Below are 18597 nucleotides of genomic sequence, written 5' to 3' on the forward strand. Positions count from 1 at the left end.
TTGGATTGGGTTGTTTGTGAACAAGGCCAAAAACATCCCTCTGCCTTTTCAAGAGTGGAGAGGAGCTTGTCTGTGGCTCTAGACTGTGTCCCTTCCCTCCACCCCTTCAAACTGCAGTCAGGCCCAAGCCCGCAGTCCCACCTGTGTGATATTTGGGTGTTTGTGTGGTGTCTGAAGGGGAAAAAAGGGTGTGCCTCGCATTTTCACACCACCCCATCTTGCTATGTCAGGAGAAGTTCCCATTATCTGGACTGCAAGCTGTCGTGAGAGAGAAAAAAGGCAAGTTCTGTAGGCAGTTGGTGGCTTCTCAGACAAAAACTAAATCTTGAAATTTCATTATTTTTTGCTATGGGGTTCCAAAAGATTTAACACAGCCATGTCCAAACCTAATTCACATCCCAGTTGGAGGCAGGTTGAAAAGGCCATGTCCGAAAAAGCTGCAGTGACAAGGCAGTGCTTGTCCTGCTTGCAGGTCCAGGCTAGAGTGGAGAGGAGATTTCCTACAGCCTGTATTTTGCCCTTGCAAGGGACAATGTGGTATACAAAAATAGGGTATACAAAAAAATCCTTACTCCTCGGGAGAAAAAAAGAGAAATAATTCTTTAAAGGAGGAGAAGAGATGCTCAAGCTGAGTCACTGAGTTACCAAATAGTAGAAAACATTGGGAAGAGTGCAGCTGCTTGAGCTGATTTCTCCTCAAGTGCTCTGAAAAGATGAAAGAGTAGGAATTTCCTGCATTGTGGCAGGGGCTGTGGCTGTGTAGATCCATGTGCTGCTGTGGCCTGCAGTGCCTTGGTGCTTTCTCTCCCCGTTGTGCTGCCAGGAGAGTGACAAGGGGCACAGCCCATCCATAAACAGGCATTAAAAGTGTAAATGAGGGCATGAAAAGTAACCCTGAGATTTACTTTCTAATCTACTGGCCACCACTTGCTTTTTATGGAGTTAACCAGGGGTTTTTGATGTGAAGTAGTCCAGATTTCAAAATGTCTTTAAAAGAGTAATTTCTCGCCAGCAGTGGTTTAGTATTTGCAGCTTCAACTCTTCATCAAAAAGCTGTTGGTTTATTGTGCTTGGCCAAGCGTCTCTGCGGCTGCCCTTCAGAGTTCTGGAAGTTCCCTTGATCCCAGGAAAAGGTTTTTCCATGCATTCACACTGCCCCTGTGCTTCCCTGTGTCAGGTTACCTCTGTCCAGCCGGCATCATGTTCCCTGCGCCTACCCACCTCCACAGCGCGGTGCCTCGTCCCCCGAGCCGGCACTAGGGCGCGTCCCTCGCATCTGCGAGAGATGAGAGAGGATAAAACGGGTTTGGAACAGGCTTGGTGCGACCTTTCTTGGGTCCGCTCAGGTACAGCGGAGCTGTCCCGCTTCTGCCTCTTTCCGAGTGCGCGTGTTCCTGACATTCCCCCGGCTGGTGCTGACCCCAGGTGGTAAATCCGTGCAGCACAGCGCTACAGGAATTAAAACCCGCTCGTGGGAGCTGCCGTGTGGGAGCGCCCCGCTCAGGCACCGCCCTGCCGGGAGCCGCTCGCTGTGCGGCCGCCTCGGGCGGCCCTGGCGGGGAAGGGAGCGCAAAGCGCTGTTGCTGCCGCGGCGGCAAGGCTGGGCGTGTGCGCCCGGACACACAGATGCACGGACACACAGCCAGCGCGCACACGCAGACGGAACGCGCCGCCAGCCATCTGCCGCGTGAGCCCCAGCCCCGCAGGCACCAACACCTTCGGCTGTGAGCTGCTGGGGAGCTCCTCCCCGTGACAGTCCTGGGAGCAGGCCCGCCAGGGGCTCAGCCGGCTCTGGTGGGGCCATGGGGGGCTTCCCCTGCCTGCCCCGCTGCGTCTGCTCCCGTGTCGTGGTGGCAGTGATCCGCCAGTCACGTAACCTAACACTATTCAGCGTGGGACATTCGTGCTCCTGCCTTCTCCAGCACTGCGGCAGGCAGGAGGGCATGGATTACACATGGGAAGTGGTAGCAACCGGGGACGCTGCTGCCGTGTTAAGTAACCTCTTCCAGATACTCCAGGGAAGTCTGCAAGCCCCTGTGGCAGCTGTACCTGCTTGCAGCTATGGCTGAATTGGTTTTCCTCCCGCTGGCAGCAAACTGCCACTGGCAGCTGGTCGTCTGAAATTTCTGGATTTGGAGAAGTCTGCCATCTCACTGAAGGAAATACCAGGCCATAGCCGGCATTCCTCCTTCAGGATGTGTTTGATCAAAAATCTCTCCTTAAGTATCCAGTTTTGGATCAAACAAATATCCGGATAAGTTGGATGTTTTTTCTCCATCCAAGTGCATCTGAGTAGACTTAGGGGCAGGTTAGCAGCTCATTTTCGTTTTACCCTTCTTCGAGGAACAGCCCTGCTTTGCATGGGTAAGCCAGCACCAGCTTTTGATACGGTGAGTGCTCACAGGCTTTACTGGGAATGGCTTGGAACAATGGCATTCCCTTCCTAGAAAACTCTGACTGGAAGGGAGAAAGAGAGGGAGAGGGGACACAAGATCACAGAGATGCAGCTGCAGCTTCTCGGATCCAGGACATACCCCACCCAGGGAGCAAGCAACGGGTTTTGGCTGCAGATTAAGGGAGAATGTGTCACCTCAGAGGAATGTTTAACAATAGATGAAAATAGCTGTAAAAGAAAACAAATGGTGTCACAGAGACAAGGAACGTGGTAGCTCAGAGTGATAGGGAAGCTCGTTCAGGCTGTGGTTCAATTCCAGGGACTGATGACTGTCAGGAGGGAGCACAGCAGGGGATGGCTGGAGCAGGAGAGTCTCTCCTTCAGATTTCAGCACTTTTTGGTTTTTTCTTCCAGCCTAATTGAGTTGTTATGATCATCACAGCATTTGGATTTTCATGGGAAAATCAGGAAAAACATGTTCTGTCCTGGCATGGAGAAATAAAAACAATCAATGTCCCTTGTCTTGAAGTTTCCTGCCCCTCTGGGGCTGTCCTTCAAGGAGAAGGGCAGCACAGGAGTCTCTGAGGCAGAGGTCTGGGAAGCACAGCAGAGCTGCCCTGAGGGTGAATGTTGTCCTGGCAGGGAAGCTCAGCAGACTGGGATCTCTGAGTGATGTATACAGAGAGTGTACTTCCAACTTGAACAGCCTGTATCTGAGCATTGAACGAGAGCTTCACATTAAAAACTATCTTAATTAAATACCTCATCACTGGTCTTTATTCTCTACTATTTTGCCTTTTATCAAGTATTTGGTTAAAAAGGTCAGGAAAGACCTAGCTTCTGAGTTGGCTGTTATAGTACTTACTTTTGGAGGCAAAAATTCCTAAAGGGGGGACAGGACATCAGAGACCTTTACAGCAGCACACAGAAATGAAGGGGGAAAGCCAATTACTGGGGAATGGGAGTTAATTCTTATAATAAAAGTACAGAGTAACCACCAGGTATTTGCTATGGTATTTCACTGCTTATGTAACTGGCTAATCAGTGCTGCCAGCACTGGGCTGCTCCTGGGTTACCATAAAGCCACCATATATAATACCTTTAAATCCATTTCTACTTCCTTCCAGCTGAAGAGCCTCCATTATGGCTCTAGATCATGGGAAATTTGAAACATCAACATTCCCCTGAGGGTCAAGTGCCAGAAATTCTTACTCTCTGGCAAAATAATTTCCCCCAATATTTTTGCCAGTGAGTGAAAAATAAGCTCAGAGCCTGAAGTGAGCTTGACTGCAAGTGTAACCTGTGCAAGTGCAACTGACCCAGGACCTGACTGATGCAGACACAGGCAGCAGTTCGTGTTTTCTGCAATTAGATGATGTTTACCAGACCAATATGAATTTTTTAGCTCCTTCAAATCTGGAGTGCACTCAAAAATACACGGGAAGGTCCTTTTGCTGTAAACCCGTGGTCACCTTCAAGCCTGGATGGAGACCCACATTATTTAAGGATTTCATTCCTGCCAGAAAATTTGGGTGAATGCTGCTCTGACAGCAGGTCTGAATCTGTAAACACTTGACCCAAATCCATGGAGGAAAGAAAAAGACCCTTTGCCAATCCTTGTCACTTGCTCCTCATCTCTCCAAAATAAACAGGCTGGTATGTTTTGGTTTAGCAAAAATGTTTAAGCAAATTGCATTTGACACAAGTCACAGTACTGTTTCAAAAGTGCAAACCACAATATTCCTTCCAGAGCACACTGAATGTTTAGAAATAAAAGCAAACCACTTGGCCAGGCCCCACTGGTGCATGCACTGAGCTCCCAGCCCTCTCTGCTGTTACTTCCTATGCTGCTTCTGCAGGAGAGCCCCTGATTTATTGACTGTTTGCCTCCCACTCCATTGACTGCAGCTTCTCATGACTTCCACTCACTCAGTGGGTTCATTTGTTAGGTTTTTCTTCTGCTCAGTTTATGTCCTTTTTATGGTGTTCCTTTGTCAGAGAGACATCAGATATACTGCAAAAATTTTCTTTATACCACACAAGTCAACATTCACGTTGAAAGCAAGCTCTGCTCATTTCAGTAGTAATGAAATTCTTCCGCTTTCTCTTACTTTCCAAGTAAGAGGACCGTGATGCCTGGAATCGCAGTGGGGTAAACTGCTGGTAGAAACACAAGCTCTCCAGGAGCTACCAGAGTAAATAGGAAAGTGGAGCAGGAGCAGCTCCTGGCTCCAGTGCCACATCACTGGCTGTGGCCCCTCTTCCATGCCCAGGAGCTGCAGGTGAGCCCAGGGCTTCACCCCGCACGACGCTAACACGCAGCTCGGTGGCCATGGAGGAGCTGCCCAACTGAATTTGTGGAGCCGACACTCCCAGAGCCATGCAAAGCCAGAAAAGCTCAGGTCTCTGCTGCGTGGATTTTGCCAAAGCTCTTGTTGCAAAGTGCTGGAGCTGCGTTGGGTGGCTGAGCAGAGAGCAGGAGACAATTTAACTGGTGACTGCACACAAACCTCGCATCTGAACAGCTCCACCTGGCACTGCAGCCTCCGTAAGCTGCCTCCGCCAGGCACGGCTCTCCCTTCTAGTGCTGCTGACTTGGATGTGCTCCTTAGAAACATTACCATCATTTCTTCTGAAAAGGTGAAGCAGCAGAAGCCTGGGACCTGCTTCTGCTTTTTCTCCTAAGTTATCCATGGCTCTGAGGCCATCTGTAATGTCAAAGTGCTCTTTTCCTAATTTCATAACCTTGGTATTAGGGCTTTTGAAAAAAATCCCCCATTCCTGACAACTTCTCCAGGTCCTGGCTGGGAGATTTTTTACTTCCAAACTGAATTTCAGGCTACAATATTTTCACAATTACCATTTTTATTTTCTTGTGGAAAATGTGAAATAAACTGCTGATTTTTTCTAATTATTTTTTTCTTGAAAAACAAAGTGTGAAATCTGAATATTTTTCCTTTTGTATTGCTCTTTACACATGCTCTTCAGTGAAGCAGTTAATTTAAAATGCATGTGCAGAAAATCACTTCTGGTTGGCACATGATACCATTTAATTCTGGTAAATATTTTCCAAGTCTGGTAAATACTGAAATTATCTCTCTATAGCACAGGATCTAAAAGGTCTTTTCTAACATTGCATTATATTTCAAAATGATAGACAGAAGGCTATAAACCCCAGATATCTGCCTGGGGAGTCACCCAATCTCAGAACTGTTAGGGTTAGAAGGAACATTCAGGGATCTGAACCTATTTCAGCCCTCAGTGCATTTGATTAGGCAGCTGCATAAACTCTGTGCACCTGGTAAGTTTGTGGCATAAAATTTCTAGTGCATCTGATAAGTTTGTTGCTGAACTTGTTCTGATTTTTGAGGAAATTGATTGTACTGAAATTTGGTGTGTTTTCACAGACTTTATTGGTTTAATATGTTAAATAATTCATGGTACATTATAAACCATTTGTTCTTAACATTTTTTTTTCACTCAAGTATGATACCAGGAGTATTGCCCACACAAGACATTTTCTCAATGGCCTATAAAAGCAGCTTTACTGCTGTTTTTCATAAATCTAAATCCCAGGAACAAGGATTCAGTTGAAGTTCAAAGGTTTTTCTTAGTGTAGATCTTCTGGTGTGACATATGTGAACCCAGTGTGTCCTACTCTGGCATGAGCTGAGTAACCACCATGGGGATAAGTGGGTTTAGAAGGCAAAACTGTTCTCCTAGCAAAAGAAAAAAATCCAGAGAAAGCTCTTCAGAGATGAAGGCTGAGAAGGAAAAATAATAACTGTTAGGAAACCACTCAGTTAGAAAAATAGCCAAGTTCATGGAGTCCATAATATTTAGTATCTGAAATAATCATGAATTTCTCTTTGAAGTTTTACCTTTTGAAAGTGGATGGATCCCTTCAGAATCAGAAGCTGAGAGCCAGAAGTGGAGTGCTGTGAATGCACATCTCTTGTGGGTTACTGCATTCTTCTGGCTCTTTAGCAGCTCTCCCAGTTAGTCAGGTTTGGTGAGTAATGGTCATTTAGTTTTTACCCAAAGAGTTTCCATAAAAGCATTTTGATTGAACATGACCCATTGCTTTTGGTGCTGTATGTGCTTCAGCAAGATCTGCCTCCACTAGGCTCTTGTTTGAGATCGGGATGGGTGGGGCGTGCCTGGAGGGCCACAGAGGTTGTAGGTAAAAAAAAAACAATGTAGGTCTAAGAAAAGTTATTTTTATGTATGATCTTCCAACTAGGTTGTAATTAGTCAACATTTTTCAACATATATCCAGAAGGAGGAGAAATCTTTATGATCTTGGGAGAAATCTTTATGATCTTTTTGTTTTCCCATCAGTCTGCACAGAGAATGTAAATACTCAGATGCTATCATTTGTCTTAGGAAATTAAGGAAATTAGAGTGGGAGGGTTAGAGACATTTTTAGTGGGACGGTTAGAGACCCCTGGTGCTGCATCCAAGGATTTTTTTTTGTGATTCATCATGGGTAAGGAACTTCCATGCTGTGCCTCAGAAGGTGCAAACCCTTAGGTCCGTTTCCCACTGCTGAAGGGTTGACTTTTAATCTCTCCATTTGTGGGTCTTGGGCTGTTTTAGTATGAAGGGAGTTTGATATGGTGCACCTCTGCTCCCAGGGCTGTGTGCCCACTCCCTGCCTGCACTGCCCTGCCTCGTTGGCCCCTTGTGGGAGCCTGTGTCTCAGGGGCAGTGCCAGGGCACAATGACAGCCCTGTCACCACCAAGGCACTTCTGTCTGGCCAAGCCCGTAATAGGAACATAGGATAAGGGGTGATCTGAGGAGCCTTTATGGTTCATTTCTTTCCCCATGATCTGTGGAGGCAGGGGTTTTTGAGGTTTTGTAAATTGTTTGGGGGGGTTTGATGAAGGTTGACAGTCATCTTAGGTCTAGCCCAGTGCTTCATGACAGTTCTTTCTGCTCACTGGGTGTTTGCTGTGTGTGGTTTAGGGTCTATATTTGATAGAGCTCTATGCTCAAAATATTTGCTAAATCCAGTTTTGTCAAGAACTATGCAACCAAATGGCTTCATGCATCCTCTCTACCTAATCTTTGTTGTTCAAATGGAATTTGAAGCTCAAATTGACTCATAACCTCTTATTTTTTACCATGTGCATGTTCAATTGATCTCTGGGTTGAGTGTGTGTGTGCTGCTTTCTTGCTTTTCAGGTTAGGACAGTCCACAGCAGAGTGTCTTTCTGTCTTAGAAGATGATCTTTGGAAGGTGTCCTGAAAGTGTATAAATACAATAGTGTTGGAAACAGAAATATGGCATTTATTTCTTGGGCCAAATATCAAGAGGCAAGCAGGAAGTTAAAAGGGTAGTACAGAAACTGTGTTATTTAAATGTATTTAATGGGTAATGCTGATAAGTGGTGAGGACATTATTGAAAAGCTTTTGTTACAGGGAAGGATAAAAATAGAATTGATATCTCCCACGGGCAATTACTTTTAAAAATCACAGCTTGTTCCCTGTCTCAGAAGCTTGATGGGACGATAGAGCTCTTGTATGGGAACAGAAAGGACCAATATGAGAAAACTCGACTCTTGCTTTGTGCCAGGTTCTCTGTGTGAAATTCTCCTCTCCCCACCACACCTTGCTCTTACTTCTGCAAGACCAAGGGAAGGGCAGCTTGAGGGGTTCAAAGGGCCCATGAACACACAGCAGTGCCCTTGGCAGCCCTTGGCAGCCCAAAGCAGGGATCACGAGGTGAGTGCTGGCTGCTGCTGCCAGAGGGTGGGGTTCAAGGCTTCTGCCAAAGGCACCTCTGGCTTCAGGCAGCCTCTGGGATGTGCAATGCACCAACCCCCTCCCACATTACCCCACTACACTGAGGTCATATCTAGCAGGTTTGTGACTGCCTGTCAGTGCACTTCAAATAGAGGTAGCCATGGCTAGAGCTGGTCCTTCTAAATCCCACCTAAAATGGGATTTAACACAAATTCCACCTAAAGGCACCTAAATCCTAGAGAACCACTTAGGCTCCTGCCTAGACCTATGTGGCACAACACCTGTGCCACATCTCTGTCGTGGTGTAGCCCCAGCCAGCTGCCAAGCCCCACGCAGCCGCTCGCTCACTGCCCCAACAGCGGGATCGGGGAGAGGATCGGAGGGGTAAGAGATGGAAAAACTCATGGGTTGGGATAAAGATAGTTTAATAGGGAAAGCAGAAGCCATGCACATAAGCAAAGTAAAACAAGGGATTAATTCACTGCTTCCCTTGTGCAGGCAGGTGTTCAGCCATCCCCAGGAGAGCAGGAACCCATCGCATGCAGTGGTGACTTGGGAAGACAAACGCCATCACTGCAAACATCCCCCCTTCCTCCTTCTCCCTCCAGTTTCTACACTGAGCATGATGTCACATGGTCTGGAACATCCCTTGGGTCAGTTGGGGTCACCTGTCCTGGCTGTGTCTCCTCCCAACCTCCCGTGCATCCCCAGCCCCCTCCCCAGCCCGGCAGTACAGAAGCAGAAAAGGCCTTGGCTCTGTGCAAGCCCTGCTCAGCAATGACAAAAACATCTCTGTATTATCAGCACTCTGTTCAGCACAAATCCAAAACACAGCCCAGTACCAGCCACTGTAAAGACAATTAATTCTACCCCACATCCTGCCCTCTGCCAGGGGTCTGTCTCCAGGCTCTGACTGAGCTGGTTGGTGCAGCTCTGTGGGATTGCTGACAGCGCTGTTCCTTGCTCAGCCACCCCACATCCTTCTCTCAATAGATCTCTTGGGCTGCAAAGACCTAAAGGTTTCTCAGCAAACAAAAAAGTAGAGGGAAATCACATGGAATCAAATGGAGCCTCTAATTCCACTTGAGACATTAATTTTCTGACTTCTTTTCTTGATGTTTCTAGAAGTATGTCATTCATTGAAGCAAGAACTGATGTAGAATTTCATTTTGCCTTTTTCATCTAAAATGTCAGAAGAAAATGTGGACTTTCATGGATAAAGAGAACAGGGCTTCAGCACTATTTAAACAGGAAAAAAAAATTGATGTGTATTTATGAAATATTCCAGTGTAACTTAAACCCTTGTCTTCCAGCAGAAAAATATTTTGACCAAGAATCTCCACCCAGCCTTTTGTGTGATCTACACCACCACCTGCCAGGAGCACAATGTAACAGATGAAAACAAGCTTTGTAACCACCCAGCACAAGCCCCCTATCTCCCTTTTTGCTTGCAAAGAGCTGCTCTGTAGTCGCTACTGCAGCAGCAATAATAATTGCCAAGAATTTGCATTTCTGCTTATCCTAAAGCTTGGTATTTCAAAGCAGACACTTCAGAGAACTAATTAGCACAGAGGTTCATTAAATCTAAAAAATGCTCTCGCTAGGTAGATGGAGCATCCAGACCCTTAACCCATTTCCCAAAGGCAAACGCCTCTCTGCCTCCTTAGGCTTTACTCGGAGCAGTCTGAATCCCTTAAGCTGCAGGAGCGCGGGGAATGCCAGTTTGTATCACCCACCAGGCTTCTGCATCCACGCTGGCGGCCTGGGCGCTGCCCCACGGCCACCAGCCAGGGCTGGGGCAGCGCCAAGCCCAGCGCTGCGGGCGGGACCCCCGCACAGCCCAGCATCAGGGCCGGGGCCGGCGGGTTCAGCTCATCCATCCATCCATCCATCCATCCATCCATCCATCCATCCATCCCCGCTGCAACAAGCGACCTGCCTGCGCATCAGCACAGGGACAGTATTGCCAAAAATGTTGTAGGGAGCAAAGCTCAGCCTGCAGCCAGTGTGTGTCTGCAGGGAGAGAGAAAACCAAAGGGAAATTACAGCAGCTCTGTGCTCACATTCTCCTCTTATTCTTTCTCAGAACCTAAAGAAATGGCTGTGGCTTTGTGTGGAAGTTAATTAATGATAGTAAATAATATTCCTTTGTGCTAGGAGTGAATAGCACCCTTTATTGGGGGCTCTCAGTGTGCCTAATGCTCTGTATTTAATCCAGCTTCCCAGCAAAAGCTAGCTGAATTATTCATTGCAAATAAATTATCTGAAGAATACAGTCCTGTTTTCCGCTGCCTGTGAGCCCAGCCCGCTTCCTTTGATGCCCTTTTCCACAGCCAGCAGGGTCTTTGCAACCATTTGGGCAGCCACCCCACAGTGCACAGCTCATTGTGCCACTTGCCCATTGTGGGAGTGCGTGTGCACGTGTCGGGGCTGCCGTGGGACGTGGGACGAGGCGGCAGAATACAGGTCCTGCTCCTGGTCGGAGCCAGCCTCTGAATGGGGAAGGAAGCAATAAGCAATGCTGAGCATGTTCCTCCTCTGCCCACACAGATGAATACACACGCATGCATATGTATATGGAGCTTTTCATCCGCACTCGCTGGCGCTCACAGAGTGCCCAGACTCCAATTAAGACCAATTGCGTATGGTAAATCCGCAAATAAGGGATTCAGACGACATCCTTCTGGACTGATTTCTGGTGTAACGCTCAATGCTACATACAGAACACATCCACTCCCTGATATTCTGACAAATCGAAACCTCTCCTCCACACCCCCTACCAGTAAAAAGCTATGTATTTAAAACTGGTGAGATCTGATTACTCAAAGGGAGTGTGAACTCCCTTGCTCCAGGAAAGCAACAGGCTGTGTGTGACCTGCCTGCTTGAGGTCCTGCAAGGTCCAGCAGGCTCAGGCCTGCCCACATCTGGATCCCAGGGCCTTTTGGATGCCCTAGGCCTGGGGAGGGGGCAGGCTTGGAACTTTGGTTGTGGTTTTAGCCAACCCTTCATCAACACTTTGTTGCAGGTGGCAGGTTTGAAACAAAGCCTTTCACATGTGGGCAGAGCTCAGCCTTGAACTCACTGCTACCAGCAAGTTCGAGATACCAAAAGCTGACATGGACCCAAAAACTTTTTGCAAAATTCCCCTGCATGGAAACACGCAGGCATCACCTGTGCGAGGATGCAAAGGCTGTCGCCACAGCTGGTCCTCCTCTCCCATGTCCTCACTGTGTGCCCCCAAGGAGGGAGAAGGGGGACAGAGCCAGTGCTGGCTCCAGCCCCGGTGTTGCAGGGAGGCTCTTCCTGCATGGATATGCCATCGTGGGGCAGATGCATGGGGCAGCCCTGTCCTCATCTTCCCACCTCCAGAAGGAGTTGCTGCTCTGGGCAATTTTGTCAAGAGTATTGGTTACTTTGGGATATGATGTGTGTCTGTGTGCTCTTGAGCAATGAAGCACCGAGACCTGGTGGCCACTGCGGAGCCTCTCCAGGACAGCTCCCTGTGGTGGATGTTAGGAGCTGGGCATATGGCAAAGTGTCACTAAATCTCCGGGTTAAGTCTTGTAAATGAATGTGTGACTGAAAATTATCATTCCCAAGCTTATAACATAAAACATCTTCTTGCTGGTTTTTGTTGTTTTGTATATTTCCTTCTAAAAATAAGCTCACCTTTGTAAGAACTGTTTTGGTTTCTCTTTAAAAATATCATACTATGCAAAATTTTTCCCTTTGGAAATAGCTAAGCTGATAAAAAAAGAAATCTTAGGCACATGCTTTTGTCAGCTCCTCGTAATCAATAACACCCATGGGAAAAAAGCTGAAATCTGCAAGGGAACAGGCCGAACCCATAACTGTTGGGCTGACATTTTGTTATCACATATACTGAGAGGAAAATAATTGAAAGTACTCCAGCCTCCTGCCTCAAACCTGATGGGTTATCTCGGGTTTGTTGGGTGGTCGCCCAAAGGCCCTTCAAGCACTGAGCGAGGAAAGAGCTCAGACACCTGGGCTGGGCTCAGTGGGGATGTGATGCTCAAGGGATGACAAGAGCAAGGATTCTCCATGCCAGGAATGGGCTTTCCAAATGTGCTCCATTCCTGAATTCCCTTTTCAGTAGATCCCTGTAGGTTGTGAGACATTTTCATTTTTATTTTGACTTCTAGATATATGGAAATTCGTGGTAAAATAGCTGCCCTCCTCCCCACAGACTCACCTGCTGGAACTGAACCCTGACCTGCTGGGTCTGACACGTTCCGTGTTGGGGAGTTCGGTTATTCCAGTGTCACCTGGATAGGAGATCAAAAGACAAGAGATTGGCAGAAACAAAGGAGCACTGGGCTTGCAGCAACAAAAGGATGGTGGGTTCTTCCAGTGGAGGTGACAAGCGTGTTATTGGAGCCACTTTGTCACTGGACACACAAGATGCACCAGGGACTGGTGGTTTATACTGCTATTAACTGATGACTGCTGGTGCAATGGACTCTCTCTCCTCTGAGCTAAATGATCCACATGTCAAGAGACAGGTTTTTGCTTCAAGGATGGGATCGAGTCTCTCCCACAAGTTGACAGCTCCCAGAGTCCTCCCTTCTACCATTTTAAAAGATGGGTACAATATTTTCCTTTTTCTAGTCACCTGGAACTTCACCTGACTGCTGTGACTTTTTGAATATCACGGAGAGTGGCTTGGCAACTACATCAGCCAATTCCCTCAGGGATGCACCTCGTAAGGTTCCATGGATTTATGTACATTCAGGTTCCTCAGGTGGTCATGAACCTGATCTTCTCTTACAGTGGGAATCTCTTTGCTCCTCTGGCCCCCATCTTGCAGTCCACCCATGTGAGAGGTGTGGGAAGAGAGGCTGCCATTGAAGAATGAGGCAAAAAAGGTTGTTGAGTACCTCAGCCTTCTTATCCACTGTTCTCAGTTTACCAGTGTGGGGTAGAGTAGATAGCTCCCCTTATGTCCTGCATGGACCATACACCTGCAGTGCAGTCAGGAAACAGGCCTGGCCATGCAAACCCAATACACCTTTTTTGGGTTTTTTTCCCAGAAAACAATTCAGAAGATGTTTCTGAACTGCTTCTCTTGCAAACCAGCAGCAAAAGGTCTCCTTTTGGACAAAGGAGCAAGGACAAAAAAGCAGATCAATGTTTGTTCTGGACCTGAATCCAGATTCCAAGTGCTCCTGGCCACCTCTGTCCCTGTCTTGCTCTGGAGGGCTGTCCTTTCCCTGTCCCTCCTCAGAAGGTATTTCATAGCCCAGCTGGTGACACAGACCTGAAGAGCAGAGAGGTGTTGTACCCTGCGTTTGGAAGTTTGGCAGCCGATCCCATCTTCTCCCATTCATTGCAATAAACCCAAATAAAAGAAATTTGTTATAAAATAAGTAGGTTTCAGGGTCTGATTCTGCATCAGCAACAGAAGAAAATCAGATTTGAGAGCACTCATCCTTTTATGAGATGGAAGTCTAAGCATTTCTAACAGAAAGCAAAGTATGGGGACTGTATTAAGGCCATAAATACCTTAGAGTGATGAGCCTGGACTAACAACCCCTTTTACAGTGGGACCTGCTCTGCACCCACATCGTGTGGGTCTCCTCACCCTGAGGCAGGGCTGAGATTTTGTTCACTGAGACCTGTTTTCAGAATTATGGCTTTTATGGCCTTTTTGAATGTGAGAAAAGTGAAGAATTTACACAGTAAAAATTCTTGGCAAGGTCAGAGCCTCCAGTTTCCGTGTAGTAAACCAATTACCATGTTGTTGAATTTATGCACTTCAGACAAGTCGACTGTAAATTCATATCCCAAGGTAAAACAAAAAAGGAAAAAATTCAGACTTTGGCTTTGCCAAACATTTTATTGGACAAATCCTTCTTTCTCTCTTTTTTTTTTTTAAATTATATCTAGACAGGATGCATAAGTATTGAATACTTTTTAATATTTCTTACGCAATAAAATAATATTTTGGAAGTCTCTGCTTTATCAAATAATAGATAGACCTCTGTAATATAAATCAAAATTGTAAATGGAAGCTTCATAGGAATCATTTTTTTTTCAATAAAGCAGGAACATCTGGTATGGTTTCTAATTTATTTAGAACATAGGCACAGCTCCAGGCCAGTAAGGAATTTAAGTGCATAAGCAATCTTATTGTACTTCTACTGGGACTATTTTCACACTGAAGTTAAGCCCAAGCCCAGGAGCTCAGCTGAAGGTGACCTTCCAGACTCCTCATCTACCTCTGCATGAAAAGTATGACATCATTTAGATGCTCCACATTTCTTCACATATCTGGATAATCAGGAGAGTGACAGCAATGCCATAGAGGTATTCAGATGGGCCTGAGCAAAGAAGAGCATCTTTCAATGACATCCATTTGTGGAGACCAAGTCTTTGACTTGGATGACTTTGGGGCATGAACTTCCTTGTCCACCTGGTCACCTCAGGTTCCTCATGTCACGGACCCCTGTGGACTTGGTGTCAGGTGTCCCCTTCCCAAGTAGTTGTGCCAATAAAACACTTAAGCTCAGCCCTGCCTCCTTCCTGCCACCCCCACCCAGTCAGGCCCTCAGCTCTGCTAAGGGAACTTCCAATGGTGCTTTCAATGGTGTTTCAGGTAAAACCCATTTCTTCAGGTAAAACATTTAAGTCATAGCATTAACAACAAAGCTGCTGTTGCCTGCTGTGAGGTCAGGCTCCACATGAGCTGCTCACTGTAGCAAATGGGACTGACCCCCTTGCTGGCTTTGACTGGATCTGGGGAGATCATCCCTCTCCTGCACTAAGCATTTCAAAGCATTTCACCCTACATCTTCTGTGCAAGCTGTCAGTGAGGCACTTGATGCTTAAAAGCCCTCTTTTTGTTCAAAACTGCTGTCTCTGTTGTGAGGCAGCCACTTGCACACAGTGCTGGCACACACGTGAACAGCACACAGGACAGGTACTGCTCCTTCCAGCTCATCAGGATTGGCATCCACTTGGGAAATATGCACATACACATGGAAAAGGGGTCTCTCCAGTATCTGGCATTGGCTACTCAGTGTGCCCCAGAGCTGGCCCCAGTTCCCCCAGGTGCTGGCACTGGCACCCTCCAGTCTCTGAGATTTGTGGCCCCAGTCCAGATGCTGGCACTCGGTTCAGTTGCAGCTGCCCACTCATATGGCTTGAAGGTTGGTGCTGGTCTCTCACATGGACTCAGATTAGAGTTTGACAGAAAGTCAACTGAGACAATGAAAGAATTAGTAGTAGTAGTAATACATAATTAATTACATCATTATATCTGAATATTTAGTAAGACTAGGGCAGGCTGTGGCAATGAGGTACAGGGCTTGGTCAGAGGGTTGTGTTCTGACCAGCCAGCTGTCACCCACACCTGCCCCTTTAATCCCCTTTCCCTTCTATTTTCTCATGCTGGTTCCTCCCCAGTCCATCTTAATCCCTCCCTGTCCCTGCCTTTGATCCTTGCCCTAAACATCCCAGGACAAGCCTTGCACAGTGCTGTAGCCCCCTTGGAACACCTCCTAAGGGGTGTCCATCCCACAGCCTCAGACACTTTTCCCCCACAGCCCGCCATGAGTTCTTGTGGGGTCCCACTAATGCCTTGGTGAGGTTCACCCAGGAACCCTGAGCTGACCACTCTCCTCTGACAGTCCAAGAGAATGGGATGGGGCTCCCTTGGTGCGAGTGGGGGTGATTGGGATCCTGCAACCAGCATTGCCCTTTGATTCCTGTAGGGATCCTCTTGAGTCCAAGCTTCAGTCACCAGTGGGTCACTCTCCACAGGTCACTCTGTCTTCATCAGCCCTTACTGTCAGGGCTCGTTGTCTAAACGCTCATCTGGGATGGTGTAGCCTCAGCTGTGCACACTGGCAGCACATTCCCATCCCTTCCCTCCCTGGCCAGCAGACCACCCAGCCCCCCTGCCCGTGCCAGCCTCCAGGGCAGCAGGGAACCCTGTGGAAACTCTTCCAAGCCAGGGGGAGGAGAAGGAGGAGGAGGAGAGCCTTGCCTTCAATGGTCATATCAGAAATACTGCTGAGCCTGAGAGCAGATTTGTAGCATATTGATGGAAATAGTTTGTGACATGAGAATCAAGTGCAGAGAAATAATTTCTGTTCTGAAAACACCTCTCCCATGCAGGGTCACAGAATGGCTAAATTCTGAAATATTTAACTTAATGCAACTGGCAGCAGCTACCGAGTACTTGTCCTCAAGCAACTGCTGACATTTGCAGTGAAGCCGCAATGAAACCGACAAAATAGGGCCTCTAGCAAAGCTACTATCAAGGAAAAATCATTACAGACTGCATTGTACATATTTATAAAACACAAATGATGTCCAAAACCTTTAGGTCTTGTGTGGCAACCATGCCCTAACAGAAATATTCAACACCTTTAACCAAAGAATCTTCCCCTTTGGGCACCAGTGGGTCAATTAGTTTAGCTTGACAGCGGCCTCAATACAGAGACGTCGGCAACTAATCTTGGGAGCAAGTGAAATCATGCAAGCACGTCTGTGAAAGAGAGAGCTGGCTCCCTTCCCCTGATGTTGATGTGGGTCTCTGCTCAGCCAGCAGACATCATGCTCCAGCGCCTCTTACACTTGGCAGGAGCGAAGGACTCTTCCATGGGGAAGTGGCCTCGCACAAATGCCAAAGGTGAGGCTCGATGCAGCCGCAGCCCCTTGCTCAGCCACTTCCCACATCAGACCCTGGAGAGGGAAAAGCCCCCAGTGCAGCTGGTGCCTTGGGTCTTCCTCCAGATGCGAGTGCTTGAGGATGTCCAGTGGTGTCTGGACTGAGGCTATCTCCTTAGGCATGTTCAGGTATTCTGAACACAGGATATGGGGAGATGCTAAATACTGAGGGAAAACGTGGCATAGTCTCTGCTCCTGATACGTAAGTTTTTTGGGATAATGTGAAGATTGGGTGTAAGACTACAGCTTTTGCTGGTTTCTTAGACATTTTCTGGGTTATTTAAGAAATTGTCATCAATATTCTTGGGCACATGGTGTGACTCTGGGGCATGGTGCTGTGCAGGGCCAAGAATTGGACTCTTGGTTCTCGTGGGTCTCTTCCAACTTAGTATATTCTGTGATCATAATCTGTTCCAAAACAGATTATTTAACAGATTTATTTATTTGTCTGAGTCAGCTGCTCTTAACTAAATGTCTCCAGCTGTGATGAACATTGCTGTCCCTCATCTGGACATGAGCTGCATGTCTTTGATACAAGCCTTCAACACTGTCTCCTGAAGCATTCTCCTGGAGCAAACAGTCTGCTCATGGCTTGGACAGGTGAACTCTTTGCTGAGTGAAAAACTGGCTGGATGTGTGGGCCCAGAGAGTGGAGGGGAATAGAGATAAATCCAGGTGGTGACCAGTCACAAGTGGTGTTCCCAAGGGATCAGTTTTACAGCCAGCTCTGTTTAATATCTTTGTCAATGATCTGGGTGAGGGAATCAAGAGCCCCCTCAGTCAATTCGCAGATGACACCAAGCTGAGTGGGAGTGTTGATCTGCTGGAGGGCGGAAGGCCCTGCAGAGGGATCTGGACAGGCTGGATCAAAGGGCCAGCTCCAATTGTATGAGGTTCAATGAGGCCAAGTGCCAGGTCCTGCACTGGGGTCACAACAACCCCAGGCAGTGCTACAGGCTGGGGGGAGTGGCTGGAAAGCTGCCTGGTGAAAAAGGACCTGGAGGTGTTGGTCAACAGCAGCTGAACATGATCCAGCTGTGCCCAGATGGCCAAGAAGGCCAATGGCATCCTGGCCTGCATCAGCAGTGGTGTGGCCAGCAGGACCAGGGCAGTGACCGTCTCCCTGTACTGGGCACTGCTGAGGCCACGCCTCCAATCCTGTGTTCAGTTCTGGGCCCCTCACTGCCAGAAAGACATTGAGGGGCTGGAGCGTGTCCAGAGAAGGGCACCGGAGCTGGGGAAGGGTCTGGAGCACAAGTCCTGTGAGGAGCAGCTGAGGGAGCTGGGAGTGTTTAGCCTGGAGAAAAGGAGGCTCAGGGGAGACCTTATCCCTCTCTACAGCTGCCTGAAAAGAGGCTGTAGCCAGGTGGGGGTTGGCCTCTCCCCTCGAATAAAAATAGGACAAGAGGAAACAGCCTCAAGTTGCACCAGGGGAGTTTTAGACTGGGTGTTAGGAAAACATACAGGGTTGTCCAGCACTGAAACAGGCTGTCCAGGGAAGTGTTGGTGTCACCATCCCTGGAAGTACATAAAAGATGTGTAGATGTAGTGCTTGGTTTAGTGGTGGACTTGATGATCTTAGAGGTCTTTTCCAACCTAAACAATTCTATGATTCTATGATTCTACATGAATGTGCAAGCCCATGGCAAGAGGTTGAACCAGAGAACTCCTGAGGCCCCTTCCAGCCTGAATTACCCCATTCCCCAGTGCTTTTATGGACAAAAATGAGAGGAAGTTGATAGGCCCAACTCAGTGAG

This window comes from Corvus cornix, chromosome 1 (genome assembly GCF_000738735.6).
Source record: "Corvus cornix cornix isolate S_Up_H32 chromosome 1, ASM73873v5, whole genome shotgun sequence".
In the NCBI taxonomy this organism is placed as follows: Eukaryota; Metazoa; Chordata; class Aves; order Passeriformes; family Corvidae; genus Corvus; species Corvus cornix.